Source organism: Vicugna pacos, chromosome 10 (genome assembly GCF_048564905.1).
Source record: "Vicugna pacos chromosome 10, VicPac4, whole genome shotgun sequence".
NCBI classification, from domain to species: domain Eukaryota; kingdom Metazoa; phylum Chordata; class Mammalia; order Artiodactyla; family Camelidae; genus Vicugna; species Vicugna pacos.
In genome coordinates this window covers 18,836,316-18,852,905 of record NC_132996.1, presented here as the reverse complement: position 1 = coordinate 18,852,905, position 16,590 = coordinate 18,836,316, and the positions used below count along the sequence as shown (strand labels likewise).

Genomic DNA, 16,590 nt, shown 5'->3' with positions numbered 1-16,590 from the left:
TGTTTGTTGTTTGTAACTTACTCGGTAGTGGGACGTCATTGGAAGATTTTGAGCCACGAAGAATATTAAAATCCATTTTAGGAAGATTAACAAATGGCCACGGAGAGGAATGGTGGAGAGGGAAGCACGGATATGATGATGGGAGGCAGGAAAATCAGTGAGGATGCTGACGGAGTAGTCCAGGTTTGAGGAGGTGACAGCCTGAATGGCAGTGATAATGAAAAGAAAGGGCAACGTGAGGGGGGAAATGTGAAGGGAGAAACAGTGGATCCAGAGATTGACTTGGGCACTGGAGGAGGAGAGGAGGAAGAACATCCAAGTAAATGGCAAAAGGGGTGTGTGTTGAATACAGGGTCATGAGGATGAGTAGGATTTTCACATGCTCAGTTCTAGGTACTGGAGGGACATCCATGGGGAGATGTTCAGAAGCGGTAGAGACAAAGGCTGGGAATTTAGGTTCTCAGAGAGGACTGCAAATGCAGATTTGAGGGTCATCGATAAAACGATGAGAGATCAAAATTTGGGGGAGGATATTTTATAACATATTTCTGATTTATTTTCTACTTCAGAACAACCATGGCAAATAGAAACAGTGATATCATTTTTTTGTTCAAAAAGAACATCTTCAATAATATTCCTTAAATAATTTACATTGTGCTACAGTTATAAGTGGACAGGATACATGTGTCACATCTGAATTCACCTGCTCTGGTCACAAACCCAAGAAACTAAAGAGATCACATCTTCAGCCACCAGTTCACCGAGTTTGTGTAGAGGCTGGAAAATTATGGCACATAGAATTGTAAGGAATCTTAGAAGTCATTTAGCTGAATTTTCTCTATCAGTATTTCAAAAAATTTACTCTGCAAGCCTTAGATTTAACCAAGGTGCTTTTTGTCTCACTTACCCTCCTCTCCCAAATATCTTAGCTCCAATCCTTAAAAGTCCTCTTCTATTTTCCTGTTTTTAATGATGTAAGAATGGCAAAGAGCCATCCAATATATTTTTATACTAATGACTACGCAGAGTTTGTTATCTGCTATCATATTGTCTTGTACAAAAAGATGCACTGCGTCTCTAGTTACCCTTATTATGAGGAAGGGTGTACAATGCACATCATAGCTTGGACAATAATACATAACAATGCGATGTATTGAGAGGTAACTTGACATAGAATTAATTCATTTTATTCTGCAAATACTTTGTAAGCACCTTCTATGTCAGGAACTGTTCCAGGTACTCAGAAAGTGTAAGCAAAACAAAAATCCCTACCATTACGGGTTTAAATTCTGATAGGAATAGGCTATTAATAAGTAATAGATGCAGTAAGCAGGTTTGTTATATAGTATGTTACACAGCAGTACGTATTTTGGGGGAAAAGAAAAAGCAGAGCAATGTAAGAAGGATAGGAGGTTGCAGGGATGGGCCTGGGTAGGATTTATTGAGAAGGTGCCATCTGAGGTGAGGAAACTAGTCATATGGTATCTAAAGGAAGAACATTCCAGCAAGAACAGCCAACGCAGGGACCCTGATGTGGGAGGGCGCCTGGTGTTGCCAGGGAGGAGCTAGGAGGCCCATGTGGTTGCGTGAACGAATAAGGGAAGGAGAATGACAAACGATGAAGCCATTGTATTAGTTGTCTACCGATGAGTAACAAACGACTACCAACTTAGTAGTTTAAAACAACACCCACGTCAGACGTCTGGGTGGGCTTGTCTAGGTTGTCTGCCTAGGATTTCATATGACTGAAATCAAGGTGTCAGCCAGGCCAAACTTTATTATGGTTGTAAGGACTGTATTAGGGTTTTCCAGAGAAACAGAATCAATAGGAACTTTGATAGATAGATAGATAGATACATACATACATACATAAACACATAAAAAGTAAGTAAGTAAATAAATAGATAGGTAGGTAGATAGATAGATGGAGATAAAGTGAAGAATTGGTTCATGCAGTCATGGATGCTGAGAAATTCCAGGGTCTACAGTCAGCAAGCTGGAGACCCTGCTGATAGTGTTAAATGTGATTTCTAGCTCAAGTTTGAGTCCCAAGTGAGGAGAAAACCATTGTCCCAACTCAAAGACAGTCAGAAAGAAAGAGCAAGTTCTCTCTTACTCTACCTTGTGGGTTTATTCAGGCCTTCAGTGGGTTGGGTGGGGCTACCCTTATGAGAAGGGCAATCTGCTTTACTTAGTATACAGATTAAAATGTTAATCTCATTCAGAAACATCCTCACAAACACACCTAGAATAATGTTTAACCAATTATCTGTGTACCCTGTAGCCTAAAATTGACCATCCCAAAGACTGAGGTCCCTGTTTTCTTGTTGGCTGCCAGTTGGGGGGTCTCGCTCAGCTTCTGGAGGACACCCATTTTCCTTCTCATGTGGCCTCTCTCTTCAAGCCAGAAATGATTCATTGAATCCTTTTCATATTTGAAATCTCTCTGGCTTGTTCTTCTGCAACTAGCTGGATTTAACTCTGCTTTTCAAAGGTTCATGTAGTTAGGTTAGGCCCACACAGATAATTCCATACCTTAAGATCAACTGATTAGTAATCTTAATTACATTTGCAAAATCCCTTTTCCATGTAAGGTAATTTAACTGGGAATAACATCAGGAGGTGGAGATCACGGGGCATCTCAGAATTTTGACAAACACAGGCAGAGAGGTAACGGGATAAATCCTGAAGGCTCTCGTAGACCATTTTAAAACTTTGATTTTTACTCTGAGAGAAATGGGGAGCTACTGAGAAGAATTACTTATCTGATTTACATTTAAAAATGATTACTTCGGTATAAAATAGATTTGAGGGGCCAAAGTTTAAAAAGTGAGGCCAATTAGGTGACTTCTGCTCTTTTTAGGCAAAATATAATAACGCCTTGGACCAGGGTGGTGTTAGAGGATGTGGTGAACAGTGGATGCATTTCCAGTTTATTTTCTTTTTCTGTTCAAATTGAATAATTCCTGTTTTTCTATTGTCAGATTCACTGATTGTTTTTCTTCTGTCATACTTATTCTGCTATTGAGTTCATCCAGTGAATTTTTAATTTTTAAATTTTGGTTGTTATATTTTAAAGCCTTGCCATTCTATTTGGTTTTTCTTTATGTCTTTTATTCCTTTGCTGAGACTTTCTATTTCCTAAAAATTTATTTCAAGTATGTTTGTAATTGCTCATTGGTACATGATGGCTGCTTTAAAATCCTTGACAGGTAATTCCCGCATCTGTGTTATCTCACTGTTGGTATCTGTCGGTTGTCCTTCCTTATTCAAGTTGAGATTTTCCTGGTTTTGGTATGATAAGTGGTTTTTTATTGTATACGGGACATTTGGGATGTTATGTTGTGAGGTACTAGATCCTATCCAACCTTAGTTCTTCCCAGGTAGTAGACTGGTTTAGGTATAGCATGCAGATCCAAGTGAGATGAATATTCAGCTCCCTACTTGGCCCTGGGGACGCCAGGGAAGAGAGAAAGTGGGATATCAGCTAGCATTCTACTCACTCTACCTGCCTGCCACTTGGTGGGGATAGAGGCTTAGGTCCCTTTGGACTCACTGACACGAATGGCAGGGACGTGATGGGATGCTGACTAGCAGCAGCTTGAAGTACCTTGTTTTGCCCCTTTGCTTCAGGGTGGAGCTAGAAGTTCAGCCCTCTTACTGAGCCCCACTGACACTACCCTGATAGGTAAAGAGGTTTCCCAGTGAGCACTGCTTCCTTTTTCCTCCCTCAACCTTGTTCCCACTGCCCTGGATGGAAGTTCAGCTCCAGGCTGGTCCCCACCAATGCCAGGAGTAGGGCAATAGCATGCTAACCTCTTTCCAACTTGTTGCTGCTGGGTAAAGAGGCAAGTTCAGCTTCCCACTAGAAAGTGGAGTGTCAACCTCCAGCACCTCATACCATCTTACTCTGTCTCTTTGCTGCAGGATGGGGATGGAAGTTCAGCTCTTGTTTGGCCCATGGACACCAGCCCAATGGAAGAAATGGAGGGACATCTAGTTGCTTCTCCCAGCATTCTCTGGTGGACCAGAAGTCTAGCTATCTGCACGGTCTCTTGGTACCACAGTGGTGAGTGGACAGTTTTTCCTTTGGTGTTTGGCTGGTGTAGGGCTAGTGTTACCAAAAGTTTGCCTGTTCTACTAGTCTACCCTTTTCCCAGTCCTTTAGTTACAGGGAGCAGGCTTTTCTTGAGGCTTTTTTAAAATCTGTGCCTGTTTGCAGTTCCAGAGTACAGGCTTCTCCAGTGCCCCATCCACGATAGAGGGGAAGCAGAAAAAAAATCCAGGTAACTCAAGTCAGTGTCATTCCTCTCCAAGCCAGCCTGACTACTTTCCAGCTTTTAGAGTGTTGCTATGTGTGTTTGTTTTATTACGGCTAAAATTGTTTTTGCTTTTCTGACAAGAGGGAGAACTAGAGAGGAATGGCGATAGTCTTATTTTGGCTGAAACTAGCAGTCCAGATTCTAGATACATTTTAAAGGTGGGAGCCAAAAGGATTCGGACAAAAAGGGTATTATAAAAATATCCTTATTCCCCCGGCATAAAACACACACTCTTAGTGGGCCTGATGACATACAAGCCATAGATGATGAACGTGGAGGGAAGGAAGGGGCTCCCGTGACTCTGTCTGTACGATGGATACTGTGCTTGATGCTTTCTGTGCAGGAAGGATGTGTGCTGAGGTTGGCAATGACTCTGACACTGAGCCTCAAGGGAAAGTGGCTGATGGTTGAGTAGATTAAAAAGAGCAAGCATAGTGAAATGTTAAAGATGGACTCTAGATGGCAAGTATATGAGTGTTCATTGTAAAATTCTTTAAATTATTTCATGTTTGAAAATTTTTACCACAAAATATTGAGAAAAGTAGACAACCTGATGAAGAAATTGTGATAACTTTTTAGATTAATGAAGCAAGACTGCTTGCCTGAGTTTTTACTGAGTTTAGTCAGTAGCAAAGGCAGAATTAAGACACAGATTTTCTGATTCAAAATCTCAGACTCTCAGGTATGATGTATCCCAGAGATTTGTCAGTTGGCAAGCTGAAGGCTTAGTCTGACCTACGGTGTTTATAAATTTGGAGGTTAGTTGCTTGTGTTTAAAATCAGGAAAATTTGCATAAAAAGTGGGTTTATGGCTTCATATGGAAAAAACAGCCACTATGAACACCGGCTTTTAATCTTGCTGCGCAGCAACAGTTGGCTAGAACATGGCCCTCTGTAGATGGGGCATTCGTTCTCTAGTTTGCCATAGTTTCGCCTCTCCCTCATGTTTCTCAGACAAAAAGGCTGTAAGTTGCATCACATTTGCACTTCTTGCAAAGTTGAGGAAAGTTAAATGTTTCTTATATTTGTGGTTCCATCAAAAATGAGAAAATGAAAGCTTTATGGAAGGAGCCTAACAGAAAAATGGAGAAAACAAAATTCATTTGGAAGTAAGGATTATCCTTACATGTTTAATATGCAAAATGGCTCGCTGCAGAAAGAATACAGCTGTGAAAGATTATTGTGGAACATCAGACCCCATTACACATCTGTGTAACCCAGGCGGGGGCATTCTGTTAGTAACCCCTCTGCATAAAACACATCATTCTCGAGTGATGGTAGTTTTTATTTTCCTTGGACAAGTCTTTTAAACCAAATAATTCAGAAATTTCTCAACTTTTGAGATTTAATGTCTTTTTAAAAATAGTATTTTACATCACAGTGAATTATGATGCTTAATAGTAGGGAGAAATGGCAAAGAAAGGAATCTGTAAAATGGTATGCGAATAACGTGTCCTAAGCACATTCCAAATGATTTACTTTTTCTAATTTAAACTTATTACTAATACCCTATTACATTAAATGGTAGATTTTAAAGAGTTTTCATGTAAAAAATGAAACGAATGAATATCATAAAACAGAAACAGACTCACAGATAGAACAAACTAGTGGTTACCAGAGGGGAGAGGGAGGGTGGGACGGGCAAGACAGGGGTCTGGGATTAAGAGATACAAACTAGTATGTATAAAATAAATAGGCTGTAAGGATATATTATTGTACAGCCCAGGGAATACGCCCAATATTTTAAAAGAACTTTAAATGGAATATAATCTATAAAACATTGCATCACTGTGTTGTACACCTAAAAACGAATACAATATTGTAAGTCAACTATACTTCAAAAAAATTTTAAAGTAAAGTGTTTTCATGCATATTTTTCTTGTTAGAGGATCAAAATCCTTTGAAAAATTAATTCTATTTTTCTGATGCTTAGATAAGTCAACTCGTTTAAGCTAGTTGCTAAGCTAGCCCATTCACACAGCTAGTAAACATCAGAGCAAGTCTTTTTTTAAAGACTTTTTTTTCTTCTAGTTTTATCGAGGTATAACTGGCATATAATACTGAATAAGCTTAAGGTGTACAGCGTAATGATTTGACTTACATACATTATGAAATAATTACCACAGTACGTTTAGAAAACATCCATCATCTCATACAGATACGAAATTATATAAAAAATACTTTTTCCTTCTGATGAGAACTCTTAGGTTTTAGCCTCTTAACAGCTTTCACATACAACATACAGTAGTGTTAATTGTATTTGTCATGTTGTACATTACATCCCCAGTACATATTTATCTTAGAACTGGAAGTTTCTACCTTTTGACTCCCTGCACCAAATTCCCTCTCCCTCCATCTCTCTGCCTCTGGCAACCACAAATCTGATCTCTTATTCTATGGGTAAGACAATTTTTAAGAGCAGTTTAGGTTCAAACAAAATTAAGAGGAAAGTACAGAGATTTTGTATGCATCCTGCCCCCACACACGCACAGCCCCCCTCACTCTCAGTATCCCCGACCAGAGGGGTACGTTTGTTACAGGTGAGGAACCTGCACTGACACGTCATCATCACCGAGTCTACAGTTTACTTTAGGGTCACTCTCCATGCTGTCCGTTCTGTGGGTTTGCACAAATGTGTAATGACATGTATCCATCATTATGGTATCATACAAAGCAGTTTCACTGTCCTTAAAATCCCGTGTTCCACCTATTCAGCCCCTCTCCACACAAACCCTGGCAATACTGATCTTTGTATTTATCTCTGTAGTTTTGTCTTTTCCATATTTTTGGAACCCTACAGTATGTAGCTTTTTCAGATTGGTTTCTTTTACCTGGTAATATGCATTTAAGATTTCTCCATGTCTTTTCATGGCTTGATGGCTCATTTCCTTTGAGGCCTGGATAATAGTCCATGATCTGGATACAGCACAATTTATTCGTTTACCTCCTGAAGGACGTTTCGGTTGTTTCCAAGGTTTGGCAATTATGAATAAAGCTGCTGTAAGCATCCATGTGCAGGTGTTTGTGTGGACATAAATTTTCAGTTTGTTTGGGTAAATACTAGAAGTATGATTGCTGGATCATATGGTAAGAGTATGTTTAGTTTTGTGAGAAACCACCTTCCAAAGTGGCTGCACCATTTTGCATTCGCATGAGCAATGAATGAGAGTTCTTCATTCTCTTGACAGTGTTCTAGATTTTTGCTCTTCTGATCAGTGTGTAGTGGTATCTTGTTTTGACAGAGCTAATCTCTTACTACAAGTGTTCTGTCCGTTAAATGGAGAGCGAGCTTAAACAATGAAAATTTAAAACACTAAAATAAAATATACTTTGTATAAAGCGAGAGACGGACCTGAGTTTTCAAAAGGGATCACAATATTTTTACAGAATATAGTTTCCAGAATTACTGACACTCAAAGATTCACTTTCACTGCCCTTAGCTTCCATCATTTGAACCACAGACTTCAGGACTTCATTGTATGTTGCCTTGCACTCCTCTCTCTCTGAATGTCATGGCATCCGCCCAACCTCTCCGCTCTCTCTAGTCCAGGCCCAGACTGTGAGGATAGCCTCCTAATTTGAAGATTCTTTGATTCTAGCTTCAATGTTCCAAACACATTCTTTCCATCTGATTGTTAGTTCCCTGCTTAAATGGCACCAGCTGTCCTGTGCTCCAGTCATATCAAACTCCTGTGCTTCCTTGAGTTTGCCACATTGCTTCCTATCTCCATTGCTGGGCTCAGGCTAGCTCAAGACTCAGCTCAAGTGCTACTTCTCTGACCCTCCAGCTACAGACGGTCACTTGCTCCTTGGGTCCACATTGTGTCTTACACACTAACTCTGTTGGAGCGTTTACCACACTGTGTGGTGATTGTTTGCTCATCTATCCTTCTCCCTCAGTAGACCGTGAACTCTGGGAATCCAGGCACCAGTACTTCTCCAGCAGGAGCAAGATGCCTGACAAGCAGGAACTCAGAAAATAATTATTGAATGAATGAATCAACTCCCACAGTGATTTAGACCTCACATTACCCTCTACTTCATATTATAATTATTTATGCAAATATCTTTCATTTTTGCTAGATTTTCATTGGGGATGGAAAAAATCTAAAGTTTGTGGGGACAGGGCAGATAAGAGGAGTGAGTGAAGCAGGCTGAGTAGGGATTGGAGCAAACTGTGGATGTGTTCCATCTGAGGGCAGCCTCTGCTCAACTCTGGACAGTTGCTCCAGGCAGGAACACCGACTAGTACTGACAGATTCTCCCATTTCTAAAGATAAGAATCTGGATTTTATGTGAAATTTCCAGAATTTAGGCTGACAATGATTTAAAAAAAAAGTATGGTGCAGGTCACACCCACATGTCTCTGTTGTGGATCCAGCTCTGGGCTGCCATGTGAGACTGCACTGTTCACGGTTTGATGGCACATTTGGTGTCTGCTCCATGTGTGTCTCCTCCACGATGCTCAGTGTGGTACTTGGCTCATGGTAATTCTCTGTAACTTTAAGCTGATTTAATATTCCACACTCAGTCTTATCTCTGCCCTTCCAAGTTCTCTCATGCTGAAATATCCTTTTCTTTTATTATTTTCCTTTTGTCTTATTTTTTCCTTTTATATGAGACCTGCTTGAGGTCCCCCGTTTCTCTTCATGGCCCATTCCCAAACATTTGAGCCACTTTGAACTCTCACTTCTACATGTTTATTGCCTTGGCCAATGACTTTGTGTCTGATGAATATTATACCCTGCATTTCCATGAATTTTTCTGTGTGTGAGGACATTGTGGCCTCCAGAGAGATGATAATCTCTTGAAGGTGTGGTGTCATGGTCTATATTTCTAGGTACCCCCAATAAGCCTAGAAAAATGCTCAGTAAACACCTGATGATTGAATAAATGAGCATGCACTGCCAGTTTATAAAGAACTGCAATACCTTTCATACTGAAGTGATTTGAGCCCTAGTTTTCTCATCATTCATCACCCAGAGTTCAGATGGCCTTGGGGCCCCTCAGTAGTCACTGTTACACATAATTAGACATGAACAGTTGAACAAAATTTTAATTCTTGTTCCTCAGGATTGAGCTCAAGGATCACGATCTTCTGGAAATTGTCCCTGACACGCTCTTCAGCCCTCCCTGTTGGGGGCTGCGATGGGTCCTCCCTAGCATCTTCTCTGCGTATCTAGGTAGCACTTATTACATGGACTTGGCAAATGTGTCTCCCTCTCCAGCTCGAATGATCGCCTTGAGAGCAGGGAACATGTCATTTGGTTTTTGTCTCCAATACCTGGTGCATAGTAGGTGCTTTAATATTAGATTTTAAGTTGGAATCTATAGTAGGTGGAACCTGGTTGCTCATAATATCTATATACATACTAACTTATCTCTCCACTTAAAAAATATATTTTATTTATGTATCCAAACTCTCAACAACCAACCAACCACATGTTCTGACTTTGTGTCAGGCACTGTGAATACAGAGGTTAAAGAGCCTGCAGTGGGAGGAGCCACACATAAGGACAGTTAGAGAAGCCCAGGAGCAGGGCCAGGGCTGGCCAGAAACACCTGCGCAATAAACTGAAGCAGCTGAGAGCAGAGAGCGGCCAGTCTGCTTCTAAAAAGCTTTTGTCTTTTTATCATCACCCAGATGAAATATGCTACATTCACTTACGCAGTTTTATTTTCCTCTTAATGTGACGTAAAAAGTCTTTATAATTATAAAACCCTCTGGATGCCAAACAGCTGGGGAGATGCCAGCCTGACCTGCTCCCAGCCCCAGCAGATCAGCGCCAGTGCTCTCTTGCTATGTTAGCTGCGGTCTCCGCGGTGCTCTCAGCCAGCTGGGATGTGCTCAGCACGGGGAGGCAGGGTGCTGTGGGCTCATTCTTTCTCCTGAAACCAGATGGCTTAAGAGGGTTCAGGATTCAAGAAAAGAAGTGACTGCTTAAACCAGAAGGCTTTCTCATGGCCATTAGTGGGGTGCTCCTGGAGCTTTAAACCTCTGAGGTATGTGAGGCCACTCCAGGCAACTCCCAAAACATCTATGGTGGGAGGCTGTGTGGTGTAGTGGGAAGTAAGCTTTGAAAATGTTTCTAGTCATCTTTCTAAAATACGTATCTGACCATATTATTCTCTTGCTCAAAAGCCTTCCAGGGATCTGGATGCCCTTGGGATAAAGTCTAAACTTGTAAACATGACATTCAAAGCTCCCCATCATTTGGCCTTCACCTGCCGCTCTAATGCCTGACTTCACATGTTCCAGCCAGACAAAGTTACCAACCACAAAGTCGATCCCCACTCCCGGTTTTTCCATGTCTTAGTCTGTGCCCAGGCTGTTCTCTGGTGCTGGGTTGTTCTCTTTGTCTAGAAAGATGTCTTCTCCTGCTTCCCCATCTATATAATGAACTGCTTAGCCTTCAAGACTGAGGCCTGGTGCTATCTCCTCTCCATTTCCTTATCCATCCTTGCCTCTAGAAGAACTGACCACTTGTCCTTTTTTGAAACCACATTATTTTTTTTGTTGATCATACCACTATTGTTGCCTTTACTGTTAGGAAATAACTTTACCTGTTTATCCTTTAGGACCATACAGATTCACAGAATAGACAAAGACCATGGTTTATTTGTGTTTGTAATGCAACTAGTACCGGCTGAGCCTGTAAGATAACCCCCTGCCATGCTCCCCCCACACTATATATACAACATGTAGTGCATGAACAAAAAAAAAGGTGCTGGGAGGGTGTGTGGGATAAATGATACTGAATTCTAGTTGTACCTCTCTAGGGATGTGGGAGAACCTGGCCGTGCCCTCTGTGGGGCAGGGGTCTCGCTTGAGTAATAACTTGGTAGGGAATAATGTTTGTGTCAAGGGTGACTGATGGAATTCAGAGTGGACAGTGAGCTTAGAAGCATCTAGAAAAAAAGTATTATAGAAAAGTATACATTGAAATTCTATTTCCAGCCATTTGGCAGATTAGATGTCCTAAAAACCTCTCTCATTACAAAGCAGCTACAAATTCTGAGTAGAATGCCTATAAAATACTTTAAAATCACTGGCTAAGCTTGTAAGTAAGAGAAATCCTTAGAGGTCAAAAACAAAATAGGGTACAAGTTCAGAGACGATAAGGACTGAGACCAGCACTGGACAGAAGAGCTTTTGCAGGTTCCCAGTGTCCTGAATTGATTGCTGCATGGAGAGTAGGGTTGTGTGGGCCCTGAGGTGGGGGTTAGATCAGAGACCCCTGCACAAAATCAGGACCCTGAAAGGCCCACCCTCACCAAAAGGATAAAACACAAAAGTATGAGCCCCTCGACAAGGATACATGGATACATGTCTGACCTGACCTTGACTCAGACAAAAGGGTCTCTTTTTCCCAGGCATGTTAATCAAGGCATGTTTGAATGTGGAAGAAGTTGTACATTAGGAATATTAATTCACAAAACTGAATAAATTAGGAGAAGACGAGAGGGAGAGCCCTCCTGTGTGCGAGGAGAAGGAACGTGGCGATGTAGCTCCGGTGGTACGGGGCAGAGATGTTCTCCAGCTCTGGCTGCAGGTTGCTGATATGAATGTGCTGGCTGGTTCGGGGGGCCCACCAGATGGGTTCACCCGGCTATCCTGGCTCTCTGACAGTGGGCACTAAGGTTGTCTGGCTGAGTCTCAGGAGTCTAGGCTCACTAAGTCACATGTTCATTAAACTGTTTTTCTGTAACGTTTTTTCCTAATAGGAGTGAATGTGCTATTTATAGCACATTCTGGTATCTTGAGCAGATATATTTCTTAGTAGAAATTAATAACCTGGCATTATGGCATATAAGCTCAATCACTTCTGGATACACTGACAAAAACTGAGTTTCAGAGAGTGTAGGCTTAAGGTCCAGATTTAGTACCATGATAACCCACTAAGGGACTATGACCCTCTGAGGTCCTGTGTAAAGAGCCAGCTAGTCTCCCTGAACCCTCTCTTCTTAATTTTGCTATAAACTCAGCTGTGTTCATGTGAGCTGTGCTGTTAAGGAAAAAAATAGTGACCGGGGGATCAAATAGACTTTTCAACATGATGGGAAGAAGTGTATGAGTCTCAGTGTGAAGAGGAGGCAAAGCGAACGTGATGGATTGGAAGTCAACCACAGAAGGCTTCAAAGCTGCTGAATGATTATGAGTGATGTCTTATATCTAAATGATCTAGCTCCTCAGAAGACTGTCGTGAAGTGTATGCCTCATATTGAGTGCCTCATTAGTTAACTCGGTCAGTTAGTCAAATGATCAGTCGAGTGGATTATTGAACATCATATAGATACAGAAAGATAAAGGGTTTTGTTGAACTGTTATGAGAACATGATATTAAGATAACATACAAGAAATCTGGCATGATAGAGGAGGATCCACGCTCTAGACTTTCTGCAGTCAGGGGCAGGCTGACTTCAGCGTACAGGCGCCACACAGATATTGAGTATATACTCAGTGTACCGTGGTCGGTACTGTGTGAGATGGAAAGAGTTCTATTAGATGGGGGTAGTGTGTGTACTGTGACACTGGAAGAAAACTACGGGCATTGGGGCTACATAGATCTAGGCTTGAAGACAGTCCTGTCAGTTAATAGCTGATTCACCTTAGTGTTTTTCTGATGTCTCATTTTTTTTAACTGTAAATTATGAACAATAATATCTATCTTATGGCAGTTTAAGGATAAATTGAAATAATCTATAAAATACTAGAGTCACACAGCAAGTGTTCAGTAAATGCGAGTTCACTTCTTTTCCCTCCAGGGAGTTACCATTTTTGGAAAACAACTAGACATACATAAAATAATAAATTAACAATGCAAGGCCACATTGTCAAGGAGCAACTGAGTATTGTGGACAGTGAGAAATCTCATTGAAGAAAAATGGTTAAGTCATGGAGAAGACAGAATTTGAGCTAGACCTTGATGGGTGGGTAGAAACTACTTAAGTGGAAAGGAGAGTAGATGGCGTGAGCCCAGAGCCAGAGGGACGCATATGCAAGATGTGTTTGGAGAATGCGGAATATCACAGCTTCAGTGGAGTGTAGGTTCTGTGTCAAGGAAAACTAGAGGGCTGAGGCAGATTGGGAAGGAACATAGATGCCGAGCTAAGGAATTCAGACACTATACTTGGGTGAAGGCGTTCAGTGTTTCTCTACCCAGGGGAGACTCTGTGAATGTAGTAACTTCTGTTTGTCAGCCTCAAGTGTTCACGTCATGTTGTGCTGTGTCTACAGCCTCCCAAGTTTACTTGCAGGGAGCTTAACTGAACATTCTAAAGACAGCCCTGCTTACAAAGTGAGGAGCTTTGGTTGAGGCTGTAACATACGGCCTTGAATTTAGCTGCCAGCATCTAGTTCGTACTCTTCGTAAAACTCTTAGCTCTCCTTTCTAGGGAGAAATCTTGGAGTTAGTTACACATCTGAGATCCTATATAATATCCCTGGTAAAAGGACTCAGACAAAAGAAGTGATTTTCTTCCCACAAAGATGAATCAGCCATAGATTAGTATCAATCTAATTTTGATTAGCTTGAAATATTTTGGGTTTTTGCTTATTCACATATCAAATATAATGATGTAATAACCATGTCTCTCAATTTGCTTTTGTCTGAATTTCTCAAAAAGACAAACAAGGAAATAGTTAAATTTTGTTCTCACTTTTCATAATCTTACCTTCTAATCATCATCTCATCTCCAAAAGCAAAAGAAAACAGGTTACCCTTCTTTTTTCCTTTATTTGATAATCTTTTGGCTGAAAGTGGTTTTATTAAGTTGCATGTACTGTGTCTATCCCTGATGACAGGTATTTGCTTCTGCTTCCTGCTGCATTTTGAATTTTTAAAGAGCAGTTAATCATAAAAAGGATAATTTGAGCAATTCTGTTAATAAAAGAAAATCATAACCATTGTACAGAGTTATCTTTCATAGTTGCATCATTTGCCCTCAAGCTTTTGTGACTGGTGAAATATTGTTTGAAAACATTATGAAAGCTGGGGTATAAGCAAAACTAATATTTCATAATAGGATTAGAAAACCCCCCGCATATTCTTCCTTAAAGGCAAAGCACATTTTATGAAAGATTTTTAAAACTATCTTTCAGGCTGGAGCTTTATAGTATTATGAAATTCCAATTAATTACCTAATGCTCAAAGTGTCTGCAATCAGTGTGATATGGGGTGACCGGCTTGGGTTAATTAAACATTTTTTTTTTTTTGGATTCAAGTTTTATAGGTCTTCTCTTGACTCTAATTTGGTTACATCCATTACACTGTAGAAAAATTTTAGACTGAAACCTGTTTCCTAGTCCTGACTCCAACATTAACCCCCACCGTCCCTGAAAACAGCCCCTCTGAAGAACAGTTTCCCTTCTGCACAACACAGGGAGTGGTGAGGACGGCAAATCAGAACTGCCACGACCCCTTGCAGCTCCAGCATTAGCCATGCCTGCTGGATGAAAACCAGAAATGGAGTCTCCCACTTCTAAAACCACCGTTCCATTTGATTATTCAGTATGTATTTAGTCGTCACCTTGGAGAGACTAGAGAGGACAGGAATGGCTTCATTTTTATCCCTCTCCAACTTGACCTTTCTTCAGCTTCGATGCTATGAACTTTGTTTTGCATCAACATCGTTACCAGAACTTTGGGTGATAAGGAACTGTTTCTTGTTTGTGTTGTCCAGTATGGTAGCCTTCAGCCAGGTGTGTCATTAAGCACTTGAAACGTGGCTAGTGAGCCTGAGAAAACCAATTTTTCATTCTATTTAATTCTAAGTCGTTTATATTTAAATAGTCACATGTGTCTAGTGGCTACGGTAGTGGACAGCACAGTGGACACCACAGAATCTCTCTCATCAAAGAGAATTTTTTTTTCCTTTTACTTCTCTGTTTGCTCTTTCTTAGTCTCATTGAAGCACTCCCCTTACCTGCTTGATGTCCATATATGGTTTTCTAAAAATTGTGTCCCTGGCTGCCTCTGCCTCTCACTCCTTCCCTCTAACTCTTCTTGCAGAGCAACTTTTCTTCCTTTAGGTCTTAGTTTAAATGTCACTGTCTGACCATTACATCCAAATTAGTCCCCCACTCCATTACTTTCTGACAGAGCCCACTTGATGTCTTCTTCATGATATTTAGCTTACAATGAAATCATTTGTTTGTTGCCTGTCTCCCACTAGAATGTAATCTTGTGCCCCCAGCACCTGGAATAGTGCCTGGCACATATTAAGACCTTGATACTTGTTGAATGAATTAGTAAATGAATGGTCATCCTGTCCCTTGTTGATGATTCACTAATCCATATCTCCAGCTCAGACTATAGTCTCCTCTACTCCAGATTTCTGTTTCACTGCCTAAGGATGAACTCATTATCTTCCCTAGACTTTCTTTTCCTCCTTTATTCCTTATCTTGGTTAATGCCGTTTGTCTAATTTTGCAATCAGAAACCTCTGCATTGCCTCTCTAATGCTCATGTAGCCGTTCTAATCATCCAACAAATGCAGTCAGTTTTACCTTAGAAATGCTTCTTGAATCATCTTAGCATTCTTGCTTTGGTTCAGGCCTACAGAATCTCACACCTGGACCTGATGATGATGATAGGGTTGGTGATGAGGATGAAGATGATGATCATGATGGGGATGGGATGGTGGTGATGATGGGAGTGATGATGATGATACAGATGGTGATGACGATGATGATAATGATGATGAAGATGATGGTGATTCCAAACTAGGCTCCTCCTGATGGCCACTCACCCCTGCACTTTCTCCTTCACACGGCTCTCAGAGAAGTTTTCTTAAAAAACAAACACAATCACCCCACTCCCCTTCTTTAAAGCTCCCATTACTTCTTCCCACCTGAGGGATAAAGTCCTCCTTAGCTTTCTTTGCATCACACGCAAGGCCTTCATGCTTTGGGCTCTGTGGACTCTTTCAACATCAACTCTCGCCATGTTCTTGTCCATCCTCTCCTATCACACAGAACTTCCTGGAGGCCCTGATGGCCAGGCCCTTCTGTGCCTTTCATGTGTTCTTCCTCTGTTTGGAATGCCCAACCCCAACTGCATGGCTTATCCTTCAGCTACTCTCCCACACACACTTAGCTGTCCTCTGGGTAGTATTACCAGAGCATTTGGTTTGGGGGGCATTACAACATTCACCACTTAAAATACATATAATTTGTTCTGACTCTTCCACCAAGTGGGATTCTTCACACACAAGAAATATATCTCACTCAGCTTCCTGCAGAATGATTTATTCCTCTGCAGTGGTT

General features: G+C 41.0%; 1 protein-coding gene across 13 annotated transcripts in view; it reads right to left on the bottom strand.

The window, feature by feature from the left end:
• Positions 1 to 16,590, bottom strand: part of DLG2 (discs large MAGUK scaffold protein 2) — a 1,735,130-nt gene that overhangs the window by 327,851 nt on the left and 1,390,689 nt on the right. The gene's annotated exons all lie outside the window — the stretch shown is intronic.